General features: G+C 54.4%; 2 protein-coding genes and 1 long non-coding RNA gene across 4 annotated transcripts in view; 1 reads left to right on the top strand and 2 right to left on the bottom strand.

Moving 5' to 3' along the window:
* Kiaa0513 (KIAA0513 ortholog) overlaps nt 1–13563 on the bottom strand; it is a 39026-nt gene extending 25463 nt beyond the window's left edge. Inside the window, exon 1 of one of the 2 annotated variants that reach the window (XM_005410968.2) lies at nt 13431–13563. The gene's annotated coding sequence lies outside the window, so the exon portion shown is untranslated. The remainder of the gene's footprint in view (nt 1–13430) is intronic. The other variant, XM_005410969.2, reaches the window with a different exon arrangement.
* Nucleotides 13564–16770: 3207 nt separating this feature from the next.
* LOC106147303 lies at nt 16771–17867 on the bottom strand. The gene is made up of 2 exons (XR_001232137.1): nt 17683–17867; nt 16771–17440 (listed from the first exon to the last, which is right to left on the bottom strand). It is a non-coding gene; the product is annotated as an uncharacterized LOC106147303 (long non-coding RNA).
* Nucleotides 17868–24338: 6471 nt separating this feature from the next.
* Nucleotides 24339–25754, top strand: part of Zdhhc7 (zinc finger, DHHC-type containing 7) — a gene marked incomplete in the record, with an annotated part of 27967 nt that continues 26551 nt past the window's right edge. The window contains 1 exon segment of the mRNA XM_013507963.1: nt 24339–25754.

Here is a 25754-nt window from a genome sequence, read left to right as displayed (position 1 = left end):
ACACTTACACTGAATCACACTTGATTCACCTGTATTTTCCTCCTTCCCATGGAGACCAAGATTCCCCTGGCCAGATACATCCTGACCTTGTTGCTCTCTGTTTAACGTGGATCCTGTCTGATGCCTTCCCTGTCGCCAGCCCAGTTGGGTGCCCCCCCCCACCCCGGGGCGGCTCTGACACCAATGTCTCTAGGAGCCACAGCGCAGTGGGAGCTGAGGGAGAGGACCACAATGCAAAGGACACCAGGGTTGTGGGACTCTGCCATACCTGGGGTCCCCAGCCCAACACTGGGAAGTAGCGTCAGTGCAGCAGGGCTCTGGGGTGGACCTCCTGGGCCCGGCTTGAGGAGCAGGAAGGGTCCTTTGAGTCACTTTATCAGAGTGGATAGAAAAAGATGTCACCTACTATACGCTGTTTACACAAAACTCCAAGTACAATCATGTAAGTAGATTGGCACTAAAAGAATAAGAAAAAGATGTATTGTGGCAGTGACGGCAAACCTTTTAGAGCTTCCAGTAATACGAACAGCCTGCTGCAGCACCCGTGCTGTAGGTTCAGCAGGGCTGGATTATGGCAACATGAATCAACAGAAAGCTGTACATATCAGACCTAAGAAAATCACCAGAAATAAGAAGAAACATTACATTAACGCAAAAATGTCAGTTCTTCAGGATACTGTAACAGCCCTAAACCTTTGGCCCTAACACTGTTTCAAAATATAAGCATCAAAAAGCTGAAGGAGAAAGAGACAAATCTGATTATAGTTGGAGATTTTAAACTCCACTTATAGTAATGAATAGAAAATTGGCAAGAACACAGAGGAGGGGCTGAGTGCCATCGGTGGGCAGTGTCACGATGGCATTCACAGACACTCGGCCAAACCGTAGCAGGACGAGCGCTAGGTGCACACAGAATGTTTCCCAAGACCTCGCGGCCCTTAGCAAATTCAGCACACTCAAATACTGCACAGTATGTTCTCTGACCGTAATGGAATTAGATAGAAATCACCAGCAGGCACATCCAAGCACTTGGAAATTAAACAACACATTCTGCATAATGCAGCGGTCAGAGAGGAAGCCTTGGGGATGTGCCAGAACCCCGGGGTGCCCCGGACAGTCATCCCCCATCCACTCGGGTCAAGGGCAACAGTGACCTCCATCGCCCCTGTGGGCACTGACCTTGGCCACCCCCCGCCAGCATCACGTAGCATTTCCTCTCGTGCCCTTTGTGAGGAAGTCACTGTGTGCAGCCACCCAAGGTGCAGGGCCTGGGCTCCACCTCCCAGGGCAGAGCGTCCCCACACGTTCGCTACCTGGTGCTCTTGGGACTCCTCCCTTGCTCCCTGGAGCTCCTTACAGAATGGGCAGACGCTTACCACACAGCCCAGCGGTCCCACCCCTGCACGTGTATCTATCCACCCCTCCAAGAGAAGTATGTGAAGACGACACCCGCCAAAAGCCTGCACACCGTGTCTAGAGCAACTGTAATCACCAGGAACTGGAAACAACCCGGGAATGTCCGCATAGGCGGACCAAGCCCCTGGGAATGTCCGTGCTCAGACCACTCAGCAGCATACACACCTCACTGACCCTCATCTGTGTCACATGAGGCAAGACCACCGTCCTCAGAGACTCCCTTGGCGTATTCCTTCCTTGCGACGCTCTCCGAAGGAGGGAGGGGTGCTGCCAGGCAGCAGGACTGAGGGGGTCCCCCGGGGGCTCTGGGTGGTGGGGGATGGAAAGCTTCTTAATTGGCTCTTGGTAGGAGTTACATAACATATGTTTTAAAATGCACTCCAAAAAAGAGCCAGTGTTACCGTGTGTTATCAAAATGAAATAAAAAGGCACATGCAGCCAGGTGCCAGAACACAGCAAGGGCTTAGGACCTGGAAATTCCACTTTCTTAGAAAAAGGGGTCCTGGAGACCCCAGACTCCCCTCTGCATGGCTGGCTGTATACACACCCCACCCAGCCCAGCAGCGGCCCTGGCCTGGGCACTGAGCCCACCTTTGCCCCTGCTCTCTGCTGTCCCTTGCTCCCTGCGCCGTGGCCCTGGTGACAGGCAGGGTCCTGAGAGGGCGAGTCACCTCGTTCCATCACCAGCCACCCCAAAGATGGCCCAGCCTCTCTGCAGTGACTCCAGTGGCTGTGGCTCTGACAAGGGACAAGGACAGTGGCACGTAAGGGTCTAGTAGACAGAGGGGGTGACAAACGGGAGGACAGAGGCACCCCGGGAGCCCGAGTTCACAGCCAGGCAGGGCAGGCGCCCAGGCAGCCTGGGGTGGAGCCCCGTCTCTCCCTGCTCGCCTCAGCTGTAGGGAGGCCTCTCCTCCGCAGTGGGATGTCCAAGGCACAAGGGTCACAGGGAAGGGACTGCTGCCCTAGAAGCATCATCGCCCCTTGCTGGCAGAAGAGTGAGAGGTTCCAGAGCTGCGGCGGAGGAAGGAAATACATTTGGGCTTTCCCTTGGGGCCGCTGGGACAAGCCTGACTTCCGAGACACCTCCTAGAACACTGGGATGGCGCCTCACGCTCCTGCACTGCACTAGATCCTGGGCCCCTCGCACCCTCCACCCGGCACCGCTGACCCATCGTCTTCACTGAGGGCTGGGTGAGAGCCAACCCAGGGCACCCTTTTATGGGACCATCTGGGCAGCTCAGAAACAAAGATGGCGACAGGTGCCCCTCTGAAGGCGTCCCAGTGAATCGCACATCACCTCCACCTGCTCAGGGTACCTGACCCGGCTGAAGGACGGACAAGAGTGGCCCAGCTGGGGACGTGGGGCCGCACCCTCATCCTGTGGACCAGCTGCCTGTGGCCAGGGAGGAGCTGTGTTGCCCTCTCTTGGCTACCACCCAGAGGTGTCCCACCCCACAGCTCAGGAAAGCCAGGGAGAGGCCCTGTCTCCTCTGCCAGGACGAGGGACACAGGAGGCCTGGCCTCCGCCACCGCTGGGCCGCATCCTGCACCTGCTTCCGCTGGAGCGATCTGCCACAGCTCCCTGCTGCCTTGTCTGCTTCGGATGTGGAATCTTCCCCGAAGCCCACCCCAGGTTCTCAGCTTCCGTGTACAGATCCCACGTGCTCCGGAGACTCAGTGTGCCCCACAGGATGACACAGAGGGGAGAGTCACCTCACTGTGCACCTCTGATCAGACTGTCCCTGCGGGGTTGTTCTAGGGAATCAGAGACGTGGGGGCAGGGCTGAGACTCAAAGAATGATTGGAGAGACCCTGAGCTTCGAGAGAAGGCGCGATGCAGAGCCCGGGGTCCTCCCGCCAGCCCCAGTGGTGGCGTCTGTGACCCTAGAGTGTCTGAGGTGTGCGGTGACAGGTCTCCTTCAGTAAACATTTTAAAGACGTTTTTACTGCTCATCACCGAAGTTACGTACAATCACGTTTACCTAATAATTCTCTCCCTAAATACTCATATTTGAATAAAAGGACGGCTTCCTCAGACATCCGGAGAAGGTCCTGCCGCCCTCCAGACTCTGACACTACCGCCCCCTGAGCTCTGCGGCCAGCCTGGCACCAGGTGCCCCGGCGGCCACTCCCATCGCGGTGAAGAAGTGAGGAGGCGGGGAGGGTTGGGCCGAGCTTTTCCCACAGCGCTGAGGGTTACTGTCACTCAACACTCCTCAGTGATGATAACCACAGCTAATGCTGAGCCACGCCCGGCACACACGCGGCACCAAGCTGCCCCTCGGCCCTCCCGTGATTTAATTCTCCAGTGGCAGTGAGCTAAGTCTCCTTCCGCCCCTGCTACGCTGCAGACCCTTCAGGCCAAGGAAGGCACAGAGCCAGGGTGCAGGCCCGTGGTGGGGGGCACTCCGAATGCCCCCGAGGCAGGCCCCAGGCTGGCAACACTGGGAGGTGCTGGTCTGTTAAGTCAGAGCAGCTCCAGCTCTTCTAGCGGCGGGGGCCATGGAACCCTGCCCAGCCCTCTTTCTGCTCAGGCTCAGGATGGGGCCACTTGCTCCTCCACACCCTCCTGCCCGATGCGCCACCCTCGCCAGGCGCCAGGCCCCCCAGGGTGAGCCAACCTTGGATCTGAGCCTCTGGGATCTCTTGGCATGCTGTCCTCCTAGCGCAAGCTGACTAGCACAGAGAGTCTCCCCGCGAGCTTCACCTCACTGCGGGGAGAGCCAGCCCCCACGCTCCTGCTGGGCACAAGCATGGGCAGCACCTGGCTCGAGTCTGCTCCACCCAAAGCATCGCAAGAAGCTTTCTGCTTCCACTTCTGGGAGAGCGGTGAACCAGGCGGGCTCGGCTAGGTTCTCGTAGAAGTTACTTAGGGCTAGAAAGAAAACACTGGTGGTTTTTAAATAATGATGAGAACATAAAGATGCTTCCAAAGGAGTGAGAACAGACAGCTGCACGCTAACTAATCCTACACTCTGTTTAATCAAAAGAAATCCCAATATGTTCTTGTTCACTGAGACCTCAGGCTTCCAGGAAACGTGTGGGGCTTGTCAGACAGATTAGCAAGGGATAGGGGATGGACACACAGGGAGAAGGGGATGGTTTTAAGGTGGGTCACCGGGCTCCAGAGCAGGGAAGTGACAGGTGAAGTCAGGTCTGCAAAGTCACACAATGGCTGCACGGGGAACCCCACCCCACTGAGCCCACACCGTCACCAGCAGGCTGAGGCGGGCTGCTCCTCCCTGGCCTGGCTGTCATCTGTGCCCGGTGCAGCAGGATCTCCTGCCAGAGCTGAAGGAGACACTGCCCCTATCCGGACAGGGCAGCACCACAGGGATGGAAACGGACATTCTCTGCGGAGTTCTGGGCAGCTGGTTAACAAGCCCCAATCAAGCCCTGTCGCAGAACAGGCCCGGGGAGGCGTCCTAAGGGTGGAGAGAAGGGCAGGCTATGTGCATTCCTTTCTCAGAAATCTGGGGAGACACACCCCGAAACCATCTCAGCAATGGGAGGAGAGCTGCAGGCACTGACGGGGCACAGGAGGGGGCGCTGTTTTGCCCGGGAAGGTTTTAAAGGGAGCGTTCTTTGGGTCAAATCCGGCGGGAGTGTCCTGCCAGCTGGTGGGGAGGATATTCTGGACTGGGGACAGATGGCGCAGAGGCGGGCGTGAGGGGGTCTGGCGCCCCCACACTACTGAAGCGGGCTTATTCAGCCCTGCTTGGAGTCAGGAAGGAGAGAAGACATTGCCTCGTCTAGCACAACTTCTGTTTATGTTTGGAAGTATTCCCCAGAGCCTTAAAATTGAAACCCTCGTAGTCAACCACTTCTCTACCCATAATGAGACGGGAGCACAATTCCCTCACTCTGGGAGGCCCCTGCAGACGCAAGAATGGAAACCCATCACCGCTCACTTGTGTCCTGCCTTGGCACATGAGTTCAGCAGCCTGGGCGCGGTGAGGCTGGCAGACATCAAGTGCATGTGAGTGACAAGAGAGGGGGCCTGCGGCTGCCTCCCCTGGAGGGGACCCCAGTGCAAAGGAGGGCTGCTGGAGGCCCGGCCTCGGTCCTCCCTGGAAGCTAACGAGTGGAGCCTGCTCCTCTCCTCTCAAACGCTCTGGCTGTGGGCAGCTCCCACCCAGCCTGTCCTCTGCGGAAAGGAACTGCTAGGTCAGGAGTCTAAACTCAGAGAAAGAGACGACGGGGTCTGCGCACAGATACCTGACAGCCTAAGACCCTTCCTGACACCAGCGAGGCGGCTCTGAGCTGCTCAGCCCTGTGGCCTCATTGTCAGGACTGCTCTCAGGCCAGGCCGCTCCTCTGTGCACGGCAGGTGCTTAGGGGGATGCCTGGCCTCTACCCACCACAGGCCAGGAGCACCTCCCAGCGGGGCCACCACAGATGTCCTCAATAACATGTATGCTGACTGTGCGTGGCGATGATACTATATGGATGTATCGGTTACATAAAATCTATTAGTAAAATTAATTTTGCCGGTCTCCTTCTCATGTTTAGTGTGGCTGCTGGAAAACTTTACATGCGTGGTTCACCTGGAATTTCTGTCAGACAGGGCTGGGGGAGAGGGACTGGGTGTGGATAGGACACTTCCTGGCCTGAGCACAGGAGACGCTGCTCTCTGATCGGGAGCCCAAGGAAGCCACGAGGGCACTGCCCCACTGTGGGCATGGGCCTGGCCACTCAACCCGGGCCGAGGCAGGGCGGCTCTGCGGGGTGTGCAGGGCCACAGAGGGTGCTGGGTCCCACAGGTGAAGGTAAGAGTTTTGGATTCTATCCCAGAGCAATGGGAGAGGAATCCAGGGAATAGCAGTATCTGACGTCCATTCTGGAAGCAGCAATGCGCTGGCTGCTGGGAGGCAGGGGTGCCTGTGAGAGCAAGAACAGAAGCAGGACCCCGAGGCAGGAGCTGCCTCCCCTGCCCCAGGCCACATGTGGCCTTGGGCCCTCAGCAGCTCCCAGGCCAGAGCAGGAAGGGACAGCGCTTCCTTTCCAGAGCAGGGACAAGCTGTTCGGCCTACTCGTATCAGATGTGATGATGGGCACCCCCTTTCCTCTAGAGTGGCTAAATGAAGCTGTTTTTGTTTCCACATTGGGCTCTGGGATTCTAAAGGCGATCTCAATCCTAACATGGCGGCACCTGCCTCTCAGAGCCTGGAGGGCATTAGACTCGCTTTGCTTTATTAACTCAGTATTTCCTATGTCCCTGATGGCTTAGGCTGAAAATGCTAGCAGCAGCGGGCCGTGGGTTTGGCATTGTTTTGATCTCCTCTAAGCTGGGGTATTCTCTCAACTCAGGGTCTGGTTCTGCAGCTCTGCTGGGCTCACTGCACCCTGGATCTGTATCCCTGCCCCAGGGGGCCCTCCACACCCCCAGCTCAAGCGCATCAGCTTAACAGCAGCCTTTTAAGCACACTGCTCTGGCATTTTCCATCTGGCGCTTGTTCTCTGCTCCCAGTTCCGCCTCCCCCAGCTCAGCGGCCACTTTGCGCTGTGAGTCATTCGCTCTGAGTCATGCCTGGCTGGGACACAAAGCTGGGAAAATGTCTCTGGGCACACCTGGTGGGAAGGGTGTCAGCTACGATCTGACCCAGTCTACAGGGGTGCACGCTGCCCTGAGCAGTCTGGAGTCAGGAGAAAAATCCCTCCCTCCTCTTCTGCCCTCTGGTCTGCATCCTGCTCTACCTTTGCTGGAAAGAGCCCTAAAGTGCAATGAGGCTTGGCCACCCACTTCCAGCTCTGGAGGCAGCTGCCTCAGTCAGTGCCCAGGGCACCCGCTGGCACTGTCACTTGCCTGTCCACCCCACAGCCCAAGGCTCATCTGCAAGATGGGAGGCGGCGCTGGAGGCGGAGGGGGCGGAGGTGCTGCACTTTCTCATTTCTAACTAATGACAGAAGCTGACGCAGAGGGTGAGCCAAAGGGGAACCTGGGCACCGAGGGCCTTGGAGCGCAGGGTAGGCACCGGCTGGGGTGGGCAGAATGACTGCTAATGCCGAGGGGTTTCTTCTTTGGGTGACGGAAGCGCTCTAAAATTAAATGGCGGTGGTCGAACCACTCAGTAAAGTTACTAAAAATACTGCATTCTACATTTGAAACAGGTGGAGTTCTGAACATATAAAACCGATCTCAATAGCTGTTACAAGAAAGGAAGGAAGGAAGCAGATCAGGTGTGACCGTAGGCAGAGGACGCTCAGGGGAGTCCTCCTCCCACAGCCTCAAAGAGGAGCCCAGGCCGAGGGTGCTGGGGCGTGACACATCGCTCTGGGGGAGCACAGGGCTACCTGACACGGGGAGAAGATGGGGAGCGAAGGGGTGGCGGCAGCGTGGCCTCGCACACGCAGGCAGCGGCCCTGTGCGGCCCCGAGCACTGGTCTCCAGGGCCTAGGCACAAGGGACCTCAAAGGTAACTTGTGCTCAGCCGAGGGAGGCAGCGAAGCGGGGGTGGGCAGAGGAACCTGGAGCAGACACGGCCTGCTTGGGCCCGCCTCTCCATGCCGCCGCTCCTCCTGTGACGGGGACGGCACTGGTGGCCTCCTCAGCCTGCTTCTGTGAAGGCTGCGCTGAAAGCCTGGGAGCACAACGTCACCTCCCCTGGCCAGCCTCGGGTCCTCTGTCCTCACCCCTCACAGGGGCCACCTCCCCGGGGAAGGCCTGCAGACTGTGAGAGCCGCACCCACGGATGCCCTGTGGCATCCCACACTTGTCCCCCTGTGCCATCACAGGTCACGCCTCCCGGCACCTTCTTACCCCCTAGGCTGCTCAGTGGGGTGCTGTCGCCAGCGCTGAACCCACGGGGCCGAGGGTGGGGAAAGCAGGAGGGAGGAAGGGCGGGGGGCTAGGCACAGCTTGCCGGGCGGGAGGCAGCGGTGGCAGCTGGACATTAAAAGCTTGCTGAGTTCCAGGAAGCAGACCTGAGCTGCTGGCAGTGCAGGTGCCGACAGGGGACTGAGAAGCTGGGGACTGTGGAAAGGGAGAGGCAGGAACTGCTTTCCGTGAGTTTTTTGTACTACCTGAACGTGGTGACAGTTGCCTGGGTCAAAAGTGCAACAAATGAAATAAACCAAGGGGGCGCCCTGGAGTGCCCAGGCGAGATCAAGTGCAAAGAAAAGGTAGGCAGTGGAGATGCCAGGCACGCAGACAGGCCGCTCCATCCCCCGCCTGCCCACTGTACCCAGAAGGAGGGAAGTTCTGTGAGCCCTGGAAGGTCCACTCCCTGCAGGTACCACGAGCCGGGCCCAAGGCTCTAGGCACCTCAGCCTGGCCCTTCACATGGCACAGTGGGCACAACCTCTCCTCCACGCAGCGGCTGGAGGCCCCAGCTGGCAGCACCAGGGAGCGATTCCTCCACTACAAGGACACTGCAAGAAGGAACCTGGGAAGGGGTCTGAAATGATGTCTCAGAGCCCCTGCGGAGGCTGTTGGGGGGGACCCTGCATCCTTTCAGGAAAGGTAGAAGCCACAGCTGCTGCAATGGGAAAGCCAGGATGCATCAGGCCACTGATCAGCCACCTCTGCCAGGTACAAGCCTCATGCCCTCGGGCAGGTCACTCCATGTTGGGGACTGTCACTTCGCCTGTGAAATATAAATATCACACAATCCCTGGGAAGCTGTAAGGATCACGGACACTTTCCATGAAAATACTCAAATCCCTGCCTTTATCCCTAGAAATAACCAGGACCTTCTGCCAATCTTCCCCCTAAATGTCAGTGGGTCTTTTTTTTTTTTTTAATACCAGGAATCGATCTTAGGACCTGGTGCTTGCCAGGCAGGCGCTTGTGCCGCTGAGCTGTATCCCCGGCCCCCATCAATGGATCTTGAAGGTGCAAGGTATCATGGGCTGATCTGTGTCCCCGCTAAGATAAACACTGAAGTCCTAACCCCCGGAACCTGTGAATTTCTGCCTATGTGGAAATGGGGTCTCTATGGCATGGTGAGGTGGATGAGGTCACCCTGGAGGAGGGCGACCCTAAGTCCATTCTGCACCCTTTCCAGCAGCATAAGCAGGAAGGGGAGAGGATGTGAAGCCACGTGCATGGGAACAAGACGGCCACGGGGCCAGGGAGGCAGAGCCCAGGGCTGGAGAGAGGCACGTGTCTCCCTCCGAGGAAGGAAGAAGCCAGCCCTGCCACACCCTGGCTGTGGACTTCTGCTCTCAGGGACCCTGAGACAGTAAGTTTCTGTTGTTCTGAGCCACCCAGTCTGTAGCACTTTGTTACAGCTGCCCCAGGAAAGGGGCAGGGAAGGTCGCTTGGTTTTCCCCTCTGCACGGCGCTCGAATCTTCCTCCCCAGGGTCAGCCAGCAACCGACGCTGCATCTCCAGGAAAAGAAAGCCAGTTTCGCACCTACCGAAGCAGTGGCTCCCCCCATCTTGAAACGGTCTCACCATCAGAAGCAGCATGTCTTCCACAAACATCTACTGAGCGCCCACTATATGCTGAGCACTGCCTTAGGCACTGCTGGTGCCCAGCACACAGAGAACAGATAATAAAAGCACTCTCAATAAGCAAGGGCAATTCTGATGCAGTTACGAAGACAAATGCAATGTGTGTGAGTGGACTGGCACCGGAGGAAAAGGACCTAACTTTGATTGTTCGGGAAGGTCTCATGGAACATGTGGTATGGCAGCAGTGCTATGGCCTGTGTTTAGATGTCCCCCAAAGCCTCATATGGTCATAGGTGGGGGCTTTTCAGAGGTGGCTGGATCTAAAATTGATTCATGATACAATGCTAGGCTCAAGGGCACTAGGATCAAGGGTGCAATCTGCCCTGAGTAGTCTGGATAAGATAAAGGGCGCAGAAAGGTGCTGTTAAGGCCCCTTGTTGCTTTTGCGACCTTGTGGGGGCCATGAACTGTCTCCTCTTCAATGACCCACTACCAAGCCACCCTGCCCTGGAGACAGCCAATTATGGACTGAAGCCTCTACAAACTGTGCATTAAATAAACCTTTCCCTTTAACTTTGGGTGTTGGGTATTTTGCCTCAGCAACAAGAGAAATAAGACAGGCAGTAACCTGGATGGTAGAGAAGTGGCCATGGGAATAGGCAGAAGGACCAGCTGGGGCAAAGGCCCCAGGGTAGACTGAGCTAGGCCTAGAAAGAAGCAGGGCCTTTGCAAGTGAGAGCAGTAAGTGCCAGCTGGAGGACAGGTGAGGTCAGTCAGCAGCACCTGCAGAGTCACGTAGTGGATCAAGCGAAGACACCTGAACTCCAGCCCAACCACACTGAGAGGGCCTGGTGGCAGGTCCTAGGATCCCAGCACTCGGGAGCTGAGCCAAGAGGACTGCTGAGAGTTCGAGGACTATATAGTGAGACCCTGTCGCCTACACCAAGGATATGGAGAAGCTGTGTGGGAAACAGTCTCAACTCAGGACTTTCTAACTATGTTTGTCCTGATCTACAACAGGCCTGAGCATTCTATAATCCTGGTACTGAGATTCTCTCCCTCCTTGGCCCTCATCCAGTCACCGCCAGAGCAGGTACAGTAAATACCCTTGCTCTTCTCCTATGACCTTCATTAAACAGTGCTGTCCAGAAAAGAACATGATATCCTAGGCATGGAGAAGCCAGGAGATCTCATCCAGACCTCTGACTCTGCCCAGGGCCGCTCTGTCACTCTGCCTTGTACTGCCAACCTGCTGAAACACACACCAGGCAGCCTCCTGAGGCCCTGACAGCGCTGCCCAGGTCCAGAGGGTGGGGCAGAACCTTGTTCATCTCTGAGCACACCTGTGCCTTGGGGCGTGGTGGCAGGGGGTGCCAGCCTGATCCACACAGTGCCACGTATAAAGCCCTGATTACAGCAAACACGACTCCTGGGCAGTGCCTTGAGTTTTGCAACATTCCTCTTCCGGAATGGCCTTGTTCTCTTACACCACATGCCTGAAGACACCTGCCTGATTTGGAAATGCCAGCTCTTGAGCAAAGACACGCTCTGCAATAGCACTTCCTACTAGATTGCCCAAAGCCTATAAACAAATCTGAGTTGGTGTGTGGGCTAAGGAAGCAGGAGGGTGAGCCACGCTGGCCGGCCAGGCTGGCTCAAGCAGCGGCCGGAATGGGGGAGGCCGTGGGGAAGGACCAGGGCCCCGGGTGGGAGGGATAGCTCACCCAGATCCACCTCTGTCTCCCCTGGGTGAGGGGCTGCGACATCTGGCATCAGCAGCTGGATTAACCCTTGGCTTTGTGATTCAGGGACAACACTGCCTGACACTCCCCAGTTCAGGATGAAGACAAGTTAAGGGGGGGCAGATGTGCAGCATCTGGTAAGGTGTAAGGCTCAGGCCATCACGGCACGGGGGCTTCACTGCTCCCTTCCTGGCGGAGACTTATGTCCTAAGACTTTCTGCTTTCCATGTTTCTTTTAACCTGATTGCTTCCCTTTTGTGGAAGTAAAGATGGAGATGAGGGAGAGAGAAAGGGAGAAAGAGAAGGAAAGGAGTGGGGGAACTGAAGTAGGCATGCAGCAGGACCCCCGAAAGCAGCTTTCTTAGTGCCATCTGGGGTTCCTATAAAGCAATCACCTTTGTAAAAACAAAGTTATTGTCATAAGGACAGAAACATAGCTACTGTCTGTGCAGCAGCTTCTCCTTCACAACCCTGTCACAAACTCCCAGGGCTTGTGACTTATCCACCTCACTGGAGGGCTTCTCAGTGGCCTTGGCTAAGACACCCTCGAATAACACACGCACACATTTGGAGGAAGCAGTGCTGCCATCCTAAAGACAAACTCGGTAAGGAGCGTCAGAGCAAAACCACAGACTAGAAGCCCTGTGCCGTCACTAATGATGGCCCGAGCCCGAGTCCAAGCCGGAGCCCAAGCCCGAGAGCCCCTCCGCTCTTGGACGGAAAAAGAAACCCTCAGGAGTCAACTTTTTCACTGAGCTGATTCGAATAGCCTATCACCCGAGCTTCAAAGCTGTGAGCAGTCCTATGTCTGAACAAAGTGGGAATTAAAGCGACAGCCGCAGGGAGACACTGGACCACAGGGAACGGTGCTTCCCCACGGAGGGACAGGGAGGATGGAAAGAATGCTCACAGCCAACACCCGCCCTATGCAGTGTTAAGCGTCTCTGCTGTCCTGCTTTGGGTTTAGGGCAGCTGCTGCTTCCAATCAGATGGATCTGAACAGTGGCTTCAGGTTACAGGGCTGGATGACACGGCTGGAATGGGGTCCCGACAGCTGTCAGCCCGCACGGACACTGACCCACCGAGAGCCACCACCACACTGGCCTCACCCGTACCTGCTCCTTCGGCAGCTTAGCACTCCTGTCCAGAGAAACTTGCGGGAAGAGGAGCTGGCACGGTCTACTTCCTCTTCCCCTTTCCATCTTCCCACGCCCAGACCCCCAGCGCCCCAGCAAACTCAGAGCCAGCAGTAGGGTCCTGTGACCCGCCCCTGAGAACCAGGAGCTGCACACCCTTCAGTCTCCAGAGCCCAAAGGGGAGCTCCCAAGCCGCATCCACACTGCTGTGCCCTCCAGCCTGTGCCCGCTGGCCATCGGGAGCAGAGGGGCGTGTGTGAGAGCACAGGCGTTGCGGCCGGGGTGGCCGGGGGCCAGAGCCCCTGTCCTCAGCCCTTCCTCTGTCAGCCCCTGCTCTGCTGCCACGCACCAGCTCCCGTTCCCGAGTCGGGGTGTCTTCTGCCCAGGACACACCAATGTGTCGCGGAATCCCTGGGCGACAGCATCTGCCCGCACCAGCCCGGGACAGCTCGCGCGGACAGCCCCGAGCACGGCCGGGTCCCTGCGCCATGCCTGAGCCCCACCCCACGAAGACCCGCGCACCTGCCACCCATAACCCTTCCTCCACCCCCTGTACCCACCACCCCGCAGAGCACCGCGGCCCGTGCCCCTGAGGCGCTGCCATCTGTCACCCTTCGCAGATCCCCCGCGCCGCCCCGAGATGCAGTCCCCGTCCCGCAGCCCCAGGGTGTCACCCCCGGGGCATCCCCTCGCGAGGGCGGCAGAGCAGACCCAGCAGGCCCTCGGCCCTCTCACCGCGGCGGCGTCCGTCAGGCGGGAGACCTGGCAGCCGGCGACACCGTCCGATCTGCAGCTGCGGCGACTGCGCCGCTCACGAGCAGCCGGGTCCTTGCTAGGCGCTGCGGCCCGAGCCGTCAGTCAGCGGGCGCGCCCGCCCCTCCGGTGTGCGCACGCGCAGACACGCCCAGTAGCGTCACGTGACAGCGGCACCCGCAGTTGGCCCTGCCCCACCCGGCCGGTAGGGTCTGTGCGCCCGGGCGCGGGGCGTGCCCTGCGAGCGTCCGGCCTTAGAGCAAGCGCACGAGCGGCCCCCTAGAGACCTCACTGGGGGAGAACTCGGGGAGAAAGCCCGCATGGAGCCAGGACTGGGGATCCAGTTGCTTTCAGGCCCTGCGCTACCCAACTTCTAAGAGTCGGATGCCAGTTTCTGCCCCGGCGTCGGGGAGGGGCGGGACATTGGGGGACTTGCCTCGTAAACCTGGCCGCGACACCGGGTGCAGAAGGGTAGGCGAGGCCGGCCGAGGTCTGGCACGGGGCCTCGGAGAAACTGGGGTGTCCAACTTCAACTGCTGCAGAAGTTCTGAGTCCTTTTCATAAATACAATAGAGTAAACATGACGTCCAGGTCATTGGGTTTCTGCCCAATCTCTCCGGTTTTAAAAGGAAAAAGTGTGGGGCTGAGGGAGCAGCTCAGTGGTACGGCCTTTGCCTAGCATGTGTGAGGCCCGGGTTTCCAGCCCTAGGACTGGGAGTGGGTAGAAATGTCGCCTGTGTAAGATCTTTAGTTCTAGAAAAAGTAAAAACCCCTTCCCAATAATTTGGGATTTTGTCAAGCTAGTTCCTATGCCTAGCAGAGTAAGAAATCTGCCTCTGATGTTCCAAAGATATTTCCACAGCTGGGCTCCACAGGGGGCACTCGAGTTGTGCCTCTCAAGAGAACAATTAATACGCAGAGGGATGATCAACTAATTGTCCCTCGCCCCAGCAGCGTTGCTGCCTTGGGGAGCCAACCTGTCAAACTGAGGACTTACTGGGAAAAGGTTAGGGAACAACATGAAGTTGGGAGTTGCAAGTTCACAGGGGTTGGAGGTTGGGGACCTGTAGCGTCAGTCCCTGGTCCCTTCTGGATTTGCTTGACTAACAGGGTACGACCATTGTGAGAGAAGCTGGATCTTAGGTGTCCTAGGGTGGTATGAATTCGGGAAGAGAAGGGTGCATGGTAGCCTTTACTCCCTGATGTAGACACCACAGGAAGTGGTGTAGGGTTCTCCTGAGTCCGGAAGAATACAGGGGGCATCTCCTAGGACTTGCAGGGATGGAGGATTGTTCTGGGGCTGGAGAACCCCAAGAGTGAACCTGGCACAGAGCACGATCCCCGTAGCTCTGACCTGGCCTTGGCAAAACCAACTGTTCAGGAAAATTGAAAATGAGCTGGTTCAGCATCACGGGAAGGAACATCATTTCTTCTTGAGACTCTCCTTCCCCACCTGATAAAAGGTCTTCCGAACTTGCCAGAAAGTTGGGCAGAGGTAAATGACAAGGCCATTCCAAAAAGAGGAAGAAAGTCAAAAACCACAGACCAGGGAACTTGACATTGGGCCTGGGAACTACTCAGAAGAAATGACTCACGAAAAATATTTGTGACCCTCTGAAGAGAAAGACACAGACCACACTGTGCTCAGTGAATCTCACTTCCTGCTGTGAAGTCTACCAAGGAGGAAATGTGGGAATACTGGCTATGGATCTGAAGACACCAGAATTCTTTCAACTATGTGGCAGAAACTCAAGCCGGGCGTGGTGGTGCATGCCAGTAATCCTAGCACTCGGGAGACTGAGGCAGGTGGATCATTTCGAGTTAAGAGACCAGCCTGGGCTACAAAGTGAGCTCAAGGCCAGCCTGAACTGCATAGGGAAACCGTGTCTCAAAAAGACAAAGGAGAAAAAACAGTATGTTGGTTCACATAACTGGAAAGTTCTGGGGCTGGCCCAGCAGGACCCAGAGGTACAAATGTCACCACCAGAACTTGTCTCTTCCCCCTTCTACTCCTTACCTAAGAGCTGGCCTCAAACAGCTTCAGGCTTGTATTGTCTCAACAGATCCAGTAAGAAAAAAAGGTTCCATCTTTCAGTTCTTCCATCAAAAGTCCCAGAACTCAAAGTGGGGCCTAGTGTGCATTTCTGGAATCCCCCTACTTGGGAAGCTGAGGCAGGAGGGTCAAAGGTTCCAGGCCAACCTGGGCAACTTGGAATGACCTTGTCTCAAATTATTTTTTTGTGGAGCCAGGAAATGAACTCAGGACCTTGTGCTTGCTAGGCAGGCGCTGTGCGGCTGAGTATATCCCCAGCCCTTCAATTTTTTTTAAAAAGTGCTGGGGTTTTAGCTTAGTGGTAGAATGCTTGCCTAGCATGCACAAAGGGCCTGAGTTCAACCCTCAGCAGTGAAAACAAGAGAAAAAAAAAAAAGTGCCAGGATTTGCTCCAAATGGATGAAATTTACCTCTTGAACCCATCTCTGATTGGATAAATAGATGGGTCAGATGGGGACATGGGTGAGGTCAGCCCCACCCATACTGCTTGGAGGGCGCCCCCCTCCCCTGCCCAGGAAACCAAGTGCTCCTGCCAGTTGAAAGGGTGGTAGGAGGTGGAGTTCTGGGCATGCAGGAAAAAACAACAGATATCTAGGAAATTGCTAAAGTGTCCCAATGTCCTGTGTGAACTACATGAAAAGAAATCATAAATCACTGGATGGTCAAGTGAATATTCAAAGCTGGGAAACAATGGTGGCACACGCCTTTAATCCCAGTGCTCGGGAGGCTGAGGCAGGAGGGTTGTTGTAAGTTGGAGGCCAGCCTGGGCTACAAAGTGAGCTCCAGTCCAGCCTGAACTGCATAGCGAGATCCTGTCTCAAAAACAAACAAATCAACTGAGTATTCAAAAATACTCTGAAGACGGCTCACTTGATTTTTGACAATCCTTAGGCTGTAACTACTTGTTAGATCCTTCTTGCGTATCTCTGTCTTCCAGAGAAACCACTTCGAAAATACCACCATGTATTACAGCAGTCACTGATATTTTCCTACTAATCTATCCATAACTCTGTAATGTTTGTATTGTTCCTATCCTGTTTCATAAATGGATGCATGTTTATTTAAAAAAAAAATACTTTGAATCCTGGGTGAGTCAAAAAAGCAATTACACAAGATCTCATCAGTTCTGTTTCTGTTTGGCCACCAGCCCCCCCCCACTTTTTTTTAAAGGTTTAGTGGGGAATAGGAATGGCTCCTGGGAGATAGGAGGGACCCCAAAAGTGGGTGGCCCTCCCCTGGTTTGTAAACAGGCACTACAGACTGAGTGGCTTACACAACACAAATGTGCTTTCTTACTGCTGTGGAGGTCAAGCCCCCAAGGCGGGGTGCCGGCAGGGCTGGTTCTGTGGGAGGGCTGAGGAGAACCCCGCCCCCCGACAGTGATGTTCACGGAGCACACAGGCTGGGACGCCTCTCCATTTGGGTCTCTCTGGTGGGCCTCTCGGAGCCAGAGCCAGGCAGCACGTTTTGGCAGTGGTGTAGCACGAAGGATGCGTCCCTACTGGGACAGGGCATCGGGCATGTCCCAGTTGTCCCCTTGCTGGTGGCATGCTCTCTGCCCAGTGGGGAAAGTGGTGCCGTGTTTGTTCCTTGCAAAGGAGCAGTAATCTGTGGGACGATGCGGGCGGGGACTCGGACCCCGTTTCCCAGTGGACCTCTCCCAGTCCTGTAGCATCCAGTCACCAGGGCTCTGTGGTGGCTGCCAAATGCTGGGTTTTTTTCATTCTGTTTTTTGTGTGGGGAATCGAACTCAGCACCTTGTGCTTGCCAGGCAGGTGCTGTGCCGCTGAGCTACATCCCGGGTCCCAAACACTGGGTTTTTTGGTTGGTTTTCCAAATGCTGTTTTCTAATCCTGCTGTTCCACCTCCACTTGGAACTTGACATTTCCCTGGGTCTACCCGTGTTCCTGTCTCCCCTCCACAGAGCAGCTGGAGTGACCTGCAGAAGCCACAACTATGACCACAGTGGTTCTTCTTTGCCCCCAAGTGGGCCCAGCTGCTTTCCCTGGTCACCAGGGCCCTGCAAGACCTGGCCCTTCCCCGCCCTCCAGCCCCACCCGACGCCACTCCTTGCCCTCCCAAGACAGTAAACCAGCAACGGGCCTTCCTTCCTTAAGGGCCCCCACCCCTCTCCCGAACCCCTTCTGCCTCGGCCCCCACTTCTGCTTTGCAAATACCCACCTCCTTCACCTACCACATCCCAAAGGAAGCCTTGTGCACAGCCCTAGTCCAGGTCAGAGTCCCAAGGATACCATCACAGGGCACCCTGTCCTCGTCCTTTACAGGAATGCGGTTTGTCATCGTGTGTGTCCCTGGGTAGTGATACCGTATGCTGCATGCCACACACAGCTTCGCCTGGTTCTACTCACAGCTGGCCCGCATTAAACGTGTTGAATGAGTGAATGTGAGTTTAAGCCGAGGCTGCTGGGAACCGGAAGAGGCTGGCTTGCGGTTGTCTGAGTGCAGATGTCAGGGCCGTGCTTCTGGCTGGGTGACTCAGGGGATGGTCATGGTTCTGGCTTGTGGGAAACCACATCAAAGGCCAGGACTCGGCACGAGCTATGACCTCTGGCTCCTTGGGATGGGGTTGGAGAGGCACAGCAGAGGAGGAGGAGCCCTTGTGGCCAGGCAGAGCAGGGCAAGCTTTGTACTTCACTTAGGCCACACTTTGCTCAGCTGCCCGGAGACAGAATACCTAACTCGCAGGGAGCAGGTGGCCTTGGCTAAGGACAGCAAGACAGGTAAGGGTCTGGATCTTAGCTGTGTGACCTGGAGCACACTGCTCAACCTCTCTGGGCCTGCTTGTTGGTAAAAGGACCAACTGTTGTAAGTTCATACAGTCTTTCAGTGCCTAGCTATTGAGGGCCTGCATCTGACAGGTGCAGGGAGATGAGTGAACAAGACCACCCTGCTGGCCTTGTACCAATGTGCGGCTTGCATCCCAGGAAGGAAAAGGCAGCAGTGTAAGGGAAGGAACCGTCACAGGAGTGGGAAGGAAGGGGAAGAAGGGTGAGAGGGAGGAAGGCCCCCGAGTCCGGTCCTGTAGGGACCTGACTCCCGGGGCTCTGCAGGGCTGGGAGTGCCAGGTGTGGGCCCAGCAGGCCCTGGCACATTCAGGAAGCACCACACCCCTTGGCTGGCACTTTCTGGGCCTCGCCCGACTCCTGGGGTGTGGAGGCCCCATTATCCGGCCTTCCTGATCTGGCCAGCAGTTGACAAATTCAACACCACAAACTGGGTGGAATATTAAGAAACAACCCGGAACAAACCCGTGACGTTGCCCTGCCAAGCTCTGGATCGCTTGCTCCCCAGCACTTACTACAAGTAGACAACGGAATCTCAGGGGTACGTGGCAGGATGCCTGTCGCCAAGCCCAGACCTGTACCCTCAGCTCCCACCCGCCTCCCTCCCTGCACTGCCTGACAGCAGCAGCCTACTGGAGATCAGCTGCCGCTGTTTTTGCTCCTGGAGTACTCGGCAGGCACGCTCTGCTGTCTTCTCTCTCGTATTCAGCATGACCCTTGCATGTCCGCCATACCCGTTTGTGCTCTCCTCTTCGTGGCTGTGTAGACTGGACCATGGCTACAGGACTAGACCATGATTCATTCATTCTGTAGTTCATGGACATTCAGAGTATTTCTGCTTAGGGCTATTGTGAATAGTGCTGTGTGAACACCACAGTGTGGCTTTCGGAGAGTGTACATGTGCAGGTGTTCGGTTTTAGCAGACGCTCCTGCCAGTTGTCTGAGGCGTTTGACAGTCACATTCCCGCCGGCAAGGTGTAGAAGCTGCAGTCGCTCTGCGTGTGTGGACACTTGGTGCTTCTGGTGGTCCCATGCTAGTGGCCTGTGATTAGTCCTGCGCTGTGCTTTCCGTCTGCATTTCCTTGATGACTACTGAAAATGACCATTCTCTCCTGTGGTTTGGATGTTCTCTTTTGTAAAGGACCCACTCAACTGCTTTGCTAATTATTTATTGGGTTTCTCATTTTTTTTTCCCCAGTACTGGGAATCGAACTCACGACCTTGTGCTTGCCAGGCGGGTGCTGTGCCGCTGAGCTAAATCCCCAGCCCCTATTTTTAATTATAGTATTTATTTAAAAGTGTGCTGGGGGTTAGGGAGGTAGCTCCCTGTGGAGTGTATGTTTAGCTAGTGTAAGGCTCATACCTTTCTCCACCAAAAAAAGTAGACACGGTCATGCATAATCATGTTTTAAAGAATTAACAAGTTATAGACCTATTTCTTGCTATGTAGTTTTTCCTGGCCATGAGCTTACTATGTAGCCAGTCCAGGCTGGGCCTTGAACTTGCATCGATCCTCCTGCCTCAGCCTCCCAAGTGCTGAGATTAGAGGTGTGTGCCACCATACCTGACTTCAGACTTACTATATATATTTTTCCATAGATGTTCTGTGTATGTATAGCATATATGTCCCGCAACTCTTCTTTTTTAGTTTTATAAAATAGACTTATATGCACCTGGAAGACCATAGATATCTGTTGGTTTACATTCCGTTTCTGTCCAGGGTGACAGGTCCCGGGAACGAGGTGCAGTGGATGAAAAGAAAAGCAAGAGAAAAAAGAAAAACAAGACAGGCATAATTCTGGGATCAGAGGCCTTGCAGCCTCCATTACCAATTTCAGTAACCTTTTATTGAGAAAGAACAAAGGAAGCCGCTGGGCAAATGGGGGGATATCAACTGTTTTAGCAAGGACAATACAACTCAATTATCATAGGAATGAGACTTGACTTAGTTGGTCATCATGTTATCATTCCTTTGGGCATATCTCAGCAAAGCATTTATTTCCACAAGGACAAAGGTTCTGCAATATTTCCTTTCCACCAATGCTTTTGCTATACTTCCTCCAGAACCAAACAATCGCATGGCTAGGTCAGGCCTGAGGCAATACATTGAAAGAGTAACTAAAGAACGTCCTTCTTCATGGATAGCCATTCATAAAAACCTGATTCTCTTCTTACAATTGCACAACACATTGTATTTGACAGATGATGAGCAGACCTTTGGCTTCTGCAAATGCACTACTGTTGGAGACCACTATGAAGCAGCCCCAAGCAGGACTTAAATTAACCCATCGGCTTTTTATGTTTACTTGTGAATCTGTCCAAAGCTAGGCTGCTTGTCTGGAAGTGGGCAATGGACTCACAGTAAGTGAACCTCTGTCAATAATTAATCCCTACTAAAACCTGTAATGGTGAATGAAGCTGGAAAGCCTCAAAGGATAAGGCAAGCCAAAGACACCTGGATCCGATCTCAACTAGATAAAGACTATAGCCTCAGGCATCTCACTCTTGGGTGGCTTAACTTAATCCTTATTAAGGATTAATTTAATACCTTACTTGGAGAAGTCCTTGAGTAATGCCACCCTTCTTGAGTACACCCCTTCCTTCTTTTGATAACTAAATAGATACAGGCTACCCAGAGAAGGTCAGGGTCTTAGGCCTGAGAGAATCTCAAATTCTGTGAGAGGGCTTTGATCCTCCTGGAGCCTTGAAATCATTCCATTTGCTTCTTTTTATTTAGCCTTCACCATACACTCATTTGGGAGATTGTGGACCTGATCAGCCTGCAATAACTAAGGGATATTATTAACCTGATACACTATGGCATACACTCAGGCTAGGACATCGATGTGCACCAGGGTGGGTCACCCTGTAGGAACTGCCAGCTTGCACCAGGTGTGGTGGCGCACGCCTGTAATCCTGCACTCGGGAGGCTGAGTCAGGAGGATTGCTGCGAGTTCGAGACCAGCCTGGGATACAAAGTAAGCTCAAGGCTAGCCTGAACTGCATAGTGAAACCCTCCCTCAAAAAAACAAGGAACTTCCAGGTCAAAGGGCACGTGCGCTTATACTTCTGTGACTAGTACCCCCAACCTGCTCTGTAAAGGGTTGAAGGCGGTGGTAATCATATTGGTTCCATCTGCCTTGCCAACACAGGCGTGACTAAACTTATCTCTGCCAGAGACTCGTAGGTGAAAGAAGGATGCTCTGTGCTGGGTTTACACTGGCCCCTGGCACCTTTCATTATTTTTTGGTACTGGGAATTGAACTCAGGACCTCACACTTGCCAGGCAGGCACTGTGCTCCTGAGCTAAATCCCCGGCCCTCTGCCACCTTTCTGAGTGGAGCCTCCTTCCTGCACAGCAGCTGGAGGGGGAGTGCCAGACAGGTGAGCAGAGCGCGCCTGGAGAAGCACACCCGCTGTCCTCAGTGAAATCAGGAAGAGGCTAGACACATGCTGAACCACAGTCCTAAAACAGGAAGCAACCTTAGAAATCAGATCTAATCTCCCATGTGAAGGGGTTTTGCTTTGTTTTGAAAGTGGAGGCTGAGAGGGGAAACGACTGGCAGAAGATCACGTATCAGCTCTGTTGAGAAAGACGCAGAAGCCTGGGGAAAAGCGAGACTGCTTTTGTCAACTGGTGCCAGCCCCATTTACTTAATGAACAATTTTACTGCGCTATTTTCTTCCTCGAGGGTGCAATTTTAAAGTTACAGTTAGAAAGCTATACTAGCAACTGCACTGTGCACCTACTGTGTGCAGGGATCTGTTTACTGGTCAAGATGCAAAGGGGAAGTGGCAGCTTGCAGAGCCTGATGAGTGGAAACATCTATAAGAACTCACACTTGCTTTGATGCAAACTTCAGAGGTCACCTCTATTCTGCAGCTGGCATTAATTGCTCCTTATTTTGTGTCCTCAAAACAAAATAAAGGCTTGGTTTATGCTTCTGTTAAAAAATAAAAAGCTGGCTGGGCATAATGGTGCATGCCTGTAATCCCAGCACTCAGGAGGCTGAGGCAGGATTGTTGCAAGTTCAAGACCAGCCTGGGCTACAAAGTGAGCTCAAGCCCAGCCTGAACTGCATAGCGAGACCCTGTCCCAAAAAGCCAAAAACAATAAAAAGCTGTATTAGTAACTAAGAACATGGGCAATTTGAACAAGTGTGGGGCCTGATGAGAGAAAAATTCTGAAGTGTTGTTACAGCTTGTGTCCGGATGTCCCCCAAAAGCCTCATGAGGTCATAGGTGGTTCTCAGAAGTGGCTGAATCTACAGTGTGTGATGCTGGGATTAAGGTGTGTGATTGGTAAATCAGTTCACTTTCTGGCTTGGCATAGTTCAGGCTAGGATTAAGGGTGTGAGTGCTATACCCATCCTAGGGCGGGTAGCTGCATTTAATATAAGGGGCAGAGAGTCTTGTCTTTCTCTCTCGTTGCTTTTGCTATCTTGTGGTTGCCATGAACTGTTCTCCTCTGCGATGCCTTTCTGCCAGGTGCCACTCTGTTTTGGAACCAGCCAACTGTGGCCTGAAACCTCTACAAAGTGTGAGCTAAATAAGCCTTGAACTCTGGGCGTGGAGTATTTTGTCTCAGCAATGAGAAAAATAAACTAAGACAGGCAGTAACCTGGATGACAGGGGGCTGGCCATGGGCATGTAGCAGAAGAAAAGTAAAGACAGGTGTCCTTAAGTTTAATTAGAAGGTTAGAAGGGAAGAGAGATTTAGTTTAGAGTTTAGTTAACAGCACAAAAGACCGCTTGCTATTCCTGAATGTATGCTACAACCTGCTTCCACCTGAACCAGACCCTGGTGGCAGGTACTTACGACGGCGCTCCTCTGCCCAGACTCGAGAGCGCTTCTCTGGCCCTCTTCTCTAGCCAGGGTGCGTTCAATGTAAACAACTTAGGCTCTCCTTCCTCAAATTTTCTCTAGAAAAATACTCGGGCCAGGAATGGTGGCTTGTGCCTATAGTCCCAGCTATTCATGAGGCTGAAGCAGGAGGAGCACTTGTTCCCATGATTTTGAGGCCAGCTTGGGCAACACAGTGAGACTGTGTCCAAAAAAACCAACTTACTCTTAGCTCTAGCCCAGCAGACATTCCCTCACCTGCTCTTTGGCCTCGGTGCTGGAAGCTGTGGGCGCCTGTCCTAGGCCCTGGTCCTTTTCTGCCAGGCGTCTATAAGGGCTCCATGTCCCCTCCTATTTCAGAGATGCCAGGGTCTCAAGAGTTTGGTTTAACAGCACAGAGAAGAATTATGGGCTGAGGATCCCCCTACTTGTCAATTATTCTGAAACACCTTGAAATGGGTTAAGAGATTATTGGGTGTACAAAGGAGGGGGAAATCCTTTTCCCTTTATTCTCCTAAGTTCCAGGCTGGGACCCCTGTTAACACATTAACAGGAGAAAAAGTGACTTTTCTTTACTTGTACATGTCCACACATGTGGGAGAAACTCAGGGAAGAAACTGGAGAAGGCGGCATGGAATTCAGGATTATCCAGCACCCTCAACAAAGAACACGAAAGCTGGAGTGACAAAGGAAAGTGGTTTCTGGCTTCCAAGGGAAGGCTTAGGTACAGGAGGGCACTCCCAGGAGAGCCGCGCCTGCTCAGAAGTGTGTAGTCTGGGCTCCGGAAAAGGAAACGCTGACCTGCTTTTGCTGCTGCTTAGTTACCTTCAGCTCAAAATAACGTTGAAGTCAGAAGCATGTTTTGGGATGACACCTTCTAGCTTCCTTGAGTTATCTTCATGAGCAAGTAGGCATGGCCTGGAAACAACCCCTTGCGACGGCTTCTCTGTAGCCTTTTCGCCTGTAAGCTACCCGTGACCACAGTTATCAAGAACTGACAGCAATGCAAATGATTCTTGTCCCCAGACTTTAGCCATACAAATGCCTCTAGCCTGGTGCAAGTTCAGGTGACCCCCTCCTCCCAAGGAAGTGCCAGTTTTGCATTTATTAAGCAAAGTACCTCAGCATTCCTGACTGCCTGTATATATTTCTGCCTTTTGGATTCATCTCTGAACCACCTGTGGCATCTTATACACGCCTAATGAGCAGGTTAAAGTCAGTCTTTGGAGTGTTCATTTTATATTTGTACGGGAGACAATAATTTTGCTTTTTATTGAAAGATGCTTTTAATAATGCTCTTTGCAGTCTTGAAGTCGTACAAAGACAAGCGTGCTTTCTTTTAATATATTTGCAAGGAAATGACAGCTGACTGGGGTCTGTCATGTTCTTCAGGACCTCTTTATGTAGTTCAGGCTGGCCTGGAACTGGCAATCCTGCCTCACTCTCCCAGCTGCTGGAATAATAGGTGTGCGCCGCCATGCCCAGTGAGGCCTACCTTCTTATGGAATTAAAAGTAGCAAGAGATACCAAGCCCAACGTGGGCTGCCTGAACCCACAGCAGCATTCTGAACATAACAGATGTACAGGATACATCTACAAAATTTTGAACTTTTTTTTTTTTTTCCGGTACCGGGAATCGAACTCACGACCTTGCGTTTGCCAGGCAGGCGCTGTGCCGCTGAGCTAAATCCCCAGCCCCAATCTACAAAATTTTAAAACAGTTACACCTGCAGTTATGATAAACGAATGCACCCCTTACTTCCCAAAGTCCAGCTGGAGTAAGAATTTCCGGAAGCGAGGGCGGATACAAGGCGAGCGCTGTGCAGACGGGCGGCAGGGCTGTAGTCTCGATGGCCTCCGAGGACCGGAGCAGATGGGGGTGCAGTTAGGCTGGAACCCCGCACACTAAGCCAGCACTGCTTCCGGCCCCAGGAAGCTGTCCCCAAATGAGGAGGAAACCAGGCGCGTGTTTCTGTGTTACACACCCAGCACTCATCTGGAAGGCTCAAGGCGAGCCCTTCGCATCCAGATTTCTCGAAGGCGCCGGAGGAACACGAGGGCTTCCCCCGTCCCGGACGCTTCCCCGCGCCCCGAGGCCTTCTGGCTGTCGTTTCCAGTGGCGCTCTCACGCTCCCTCGTCTGCGCAGTCCTTGTTCCTGTGTTCTGTACCGACCACACCTAAAGACGGCCGCCGCCGCCGGGCTCGTCCTCGCCGCGGAAGGGTTCTGCGACCCTTTGCGCCCTGAAGGCGCGACTTGGACCTTGCGGCAGCCCGTAGCCCCCATGCTTCCTTTCCCCGACCTCCATGTACGCAGAACTCTTGATTCCAGCGAGAGGTCTTGTAACTAGTAGCTGCCTTTTCTCAAGGGGCTGACAGTCCTTAAAGCCCTCTGTCCAGCGGAACCTGGCCTCCTCTTCCCCCAGGAACCCCAACCAACTTTCTCCGAGCCTCCGCGTGGCGCGGCCGGAAGTGCGCACACGGCGCCGTGACCTCGCCGGTGCACTTCCGGGGTCGCGCCGCCGCGCTCTTCGGCCGGGCTCTCCGTTCCCGCGACTGCTCGGCGGCCGACTCCCTGCGACCGGCCGGGTGGGACCGAGCCGAGCCG

The sequence above is a fragment of the Chinchilla lanigera genome, unplaced genomic scaffold (genome assembly GCF_000276665.1).
Source record: "Chinchilla lanigera isolate Chin_1 unplaced genomic scaffold, ChiLan1.0 scaffold00140, whole genome shotgun sequence".
Classification (NCBI taxonomy): Eukaryota; Metazoa; Chordata; class Mammalia; order Rodentia; family Chinchillidae; genus Chinchilla; species Chinchilla lanigera.
The sequence above is the reverse complement of the archived record's forward strand: the minus strand, read 5'-3'. Positions and strand labels throughout refer to the sequence as shown.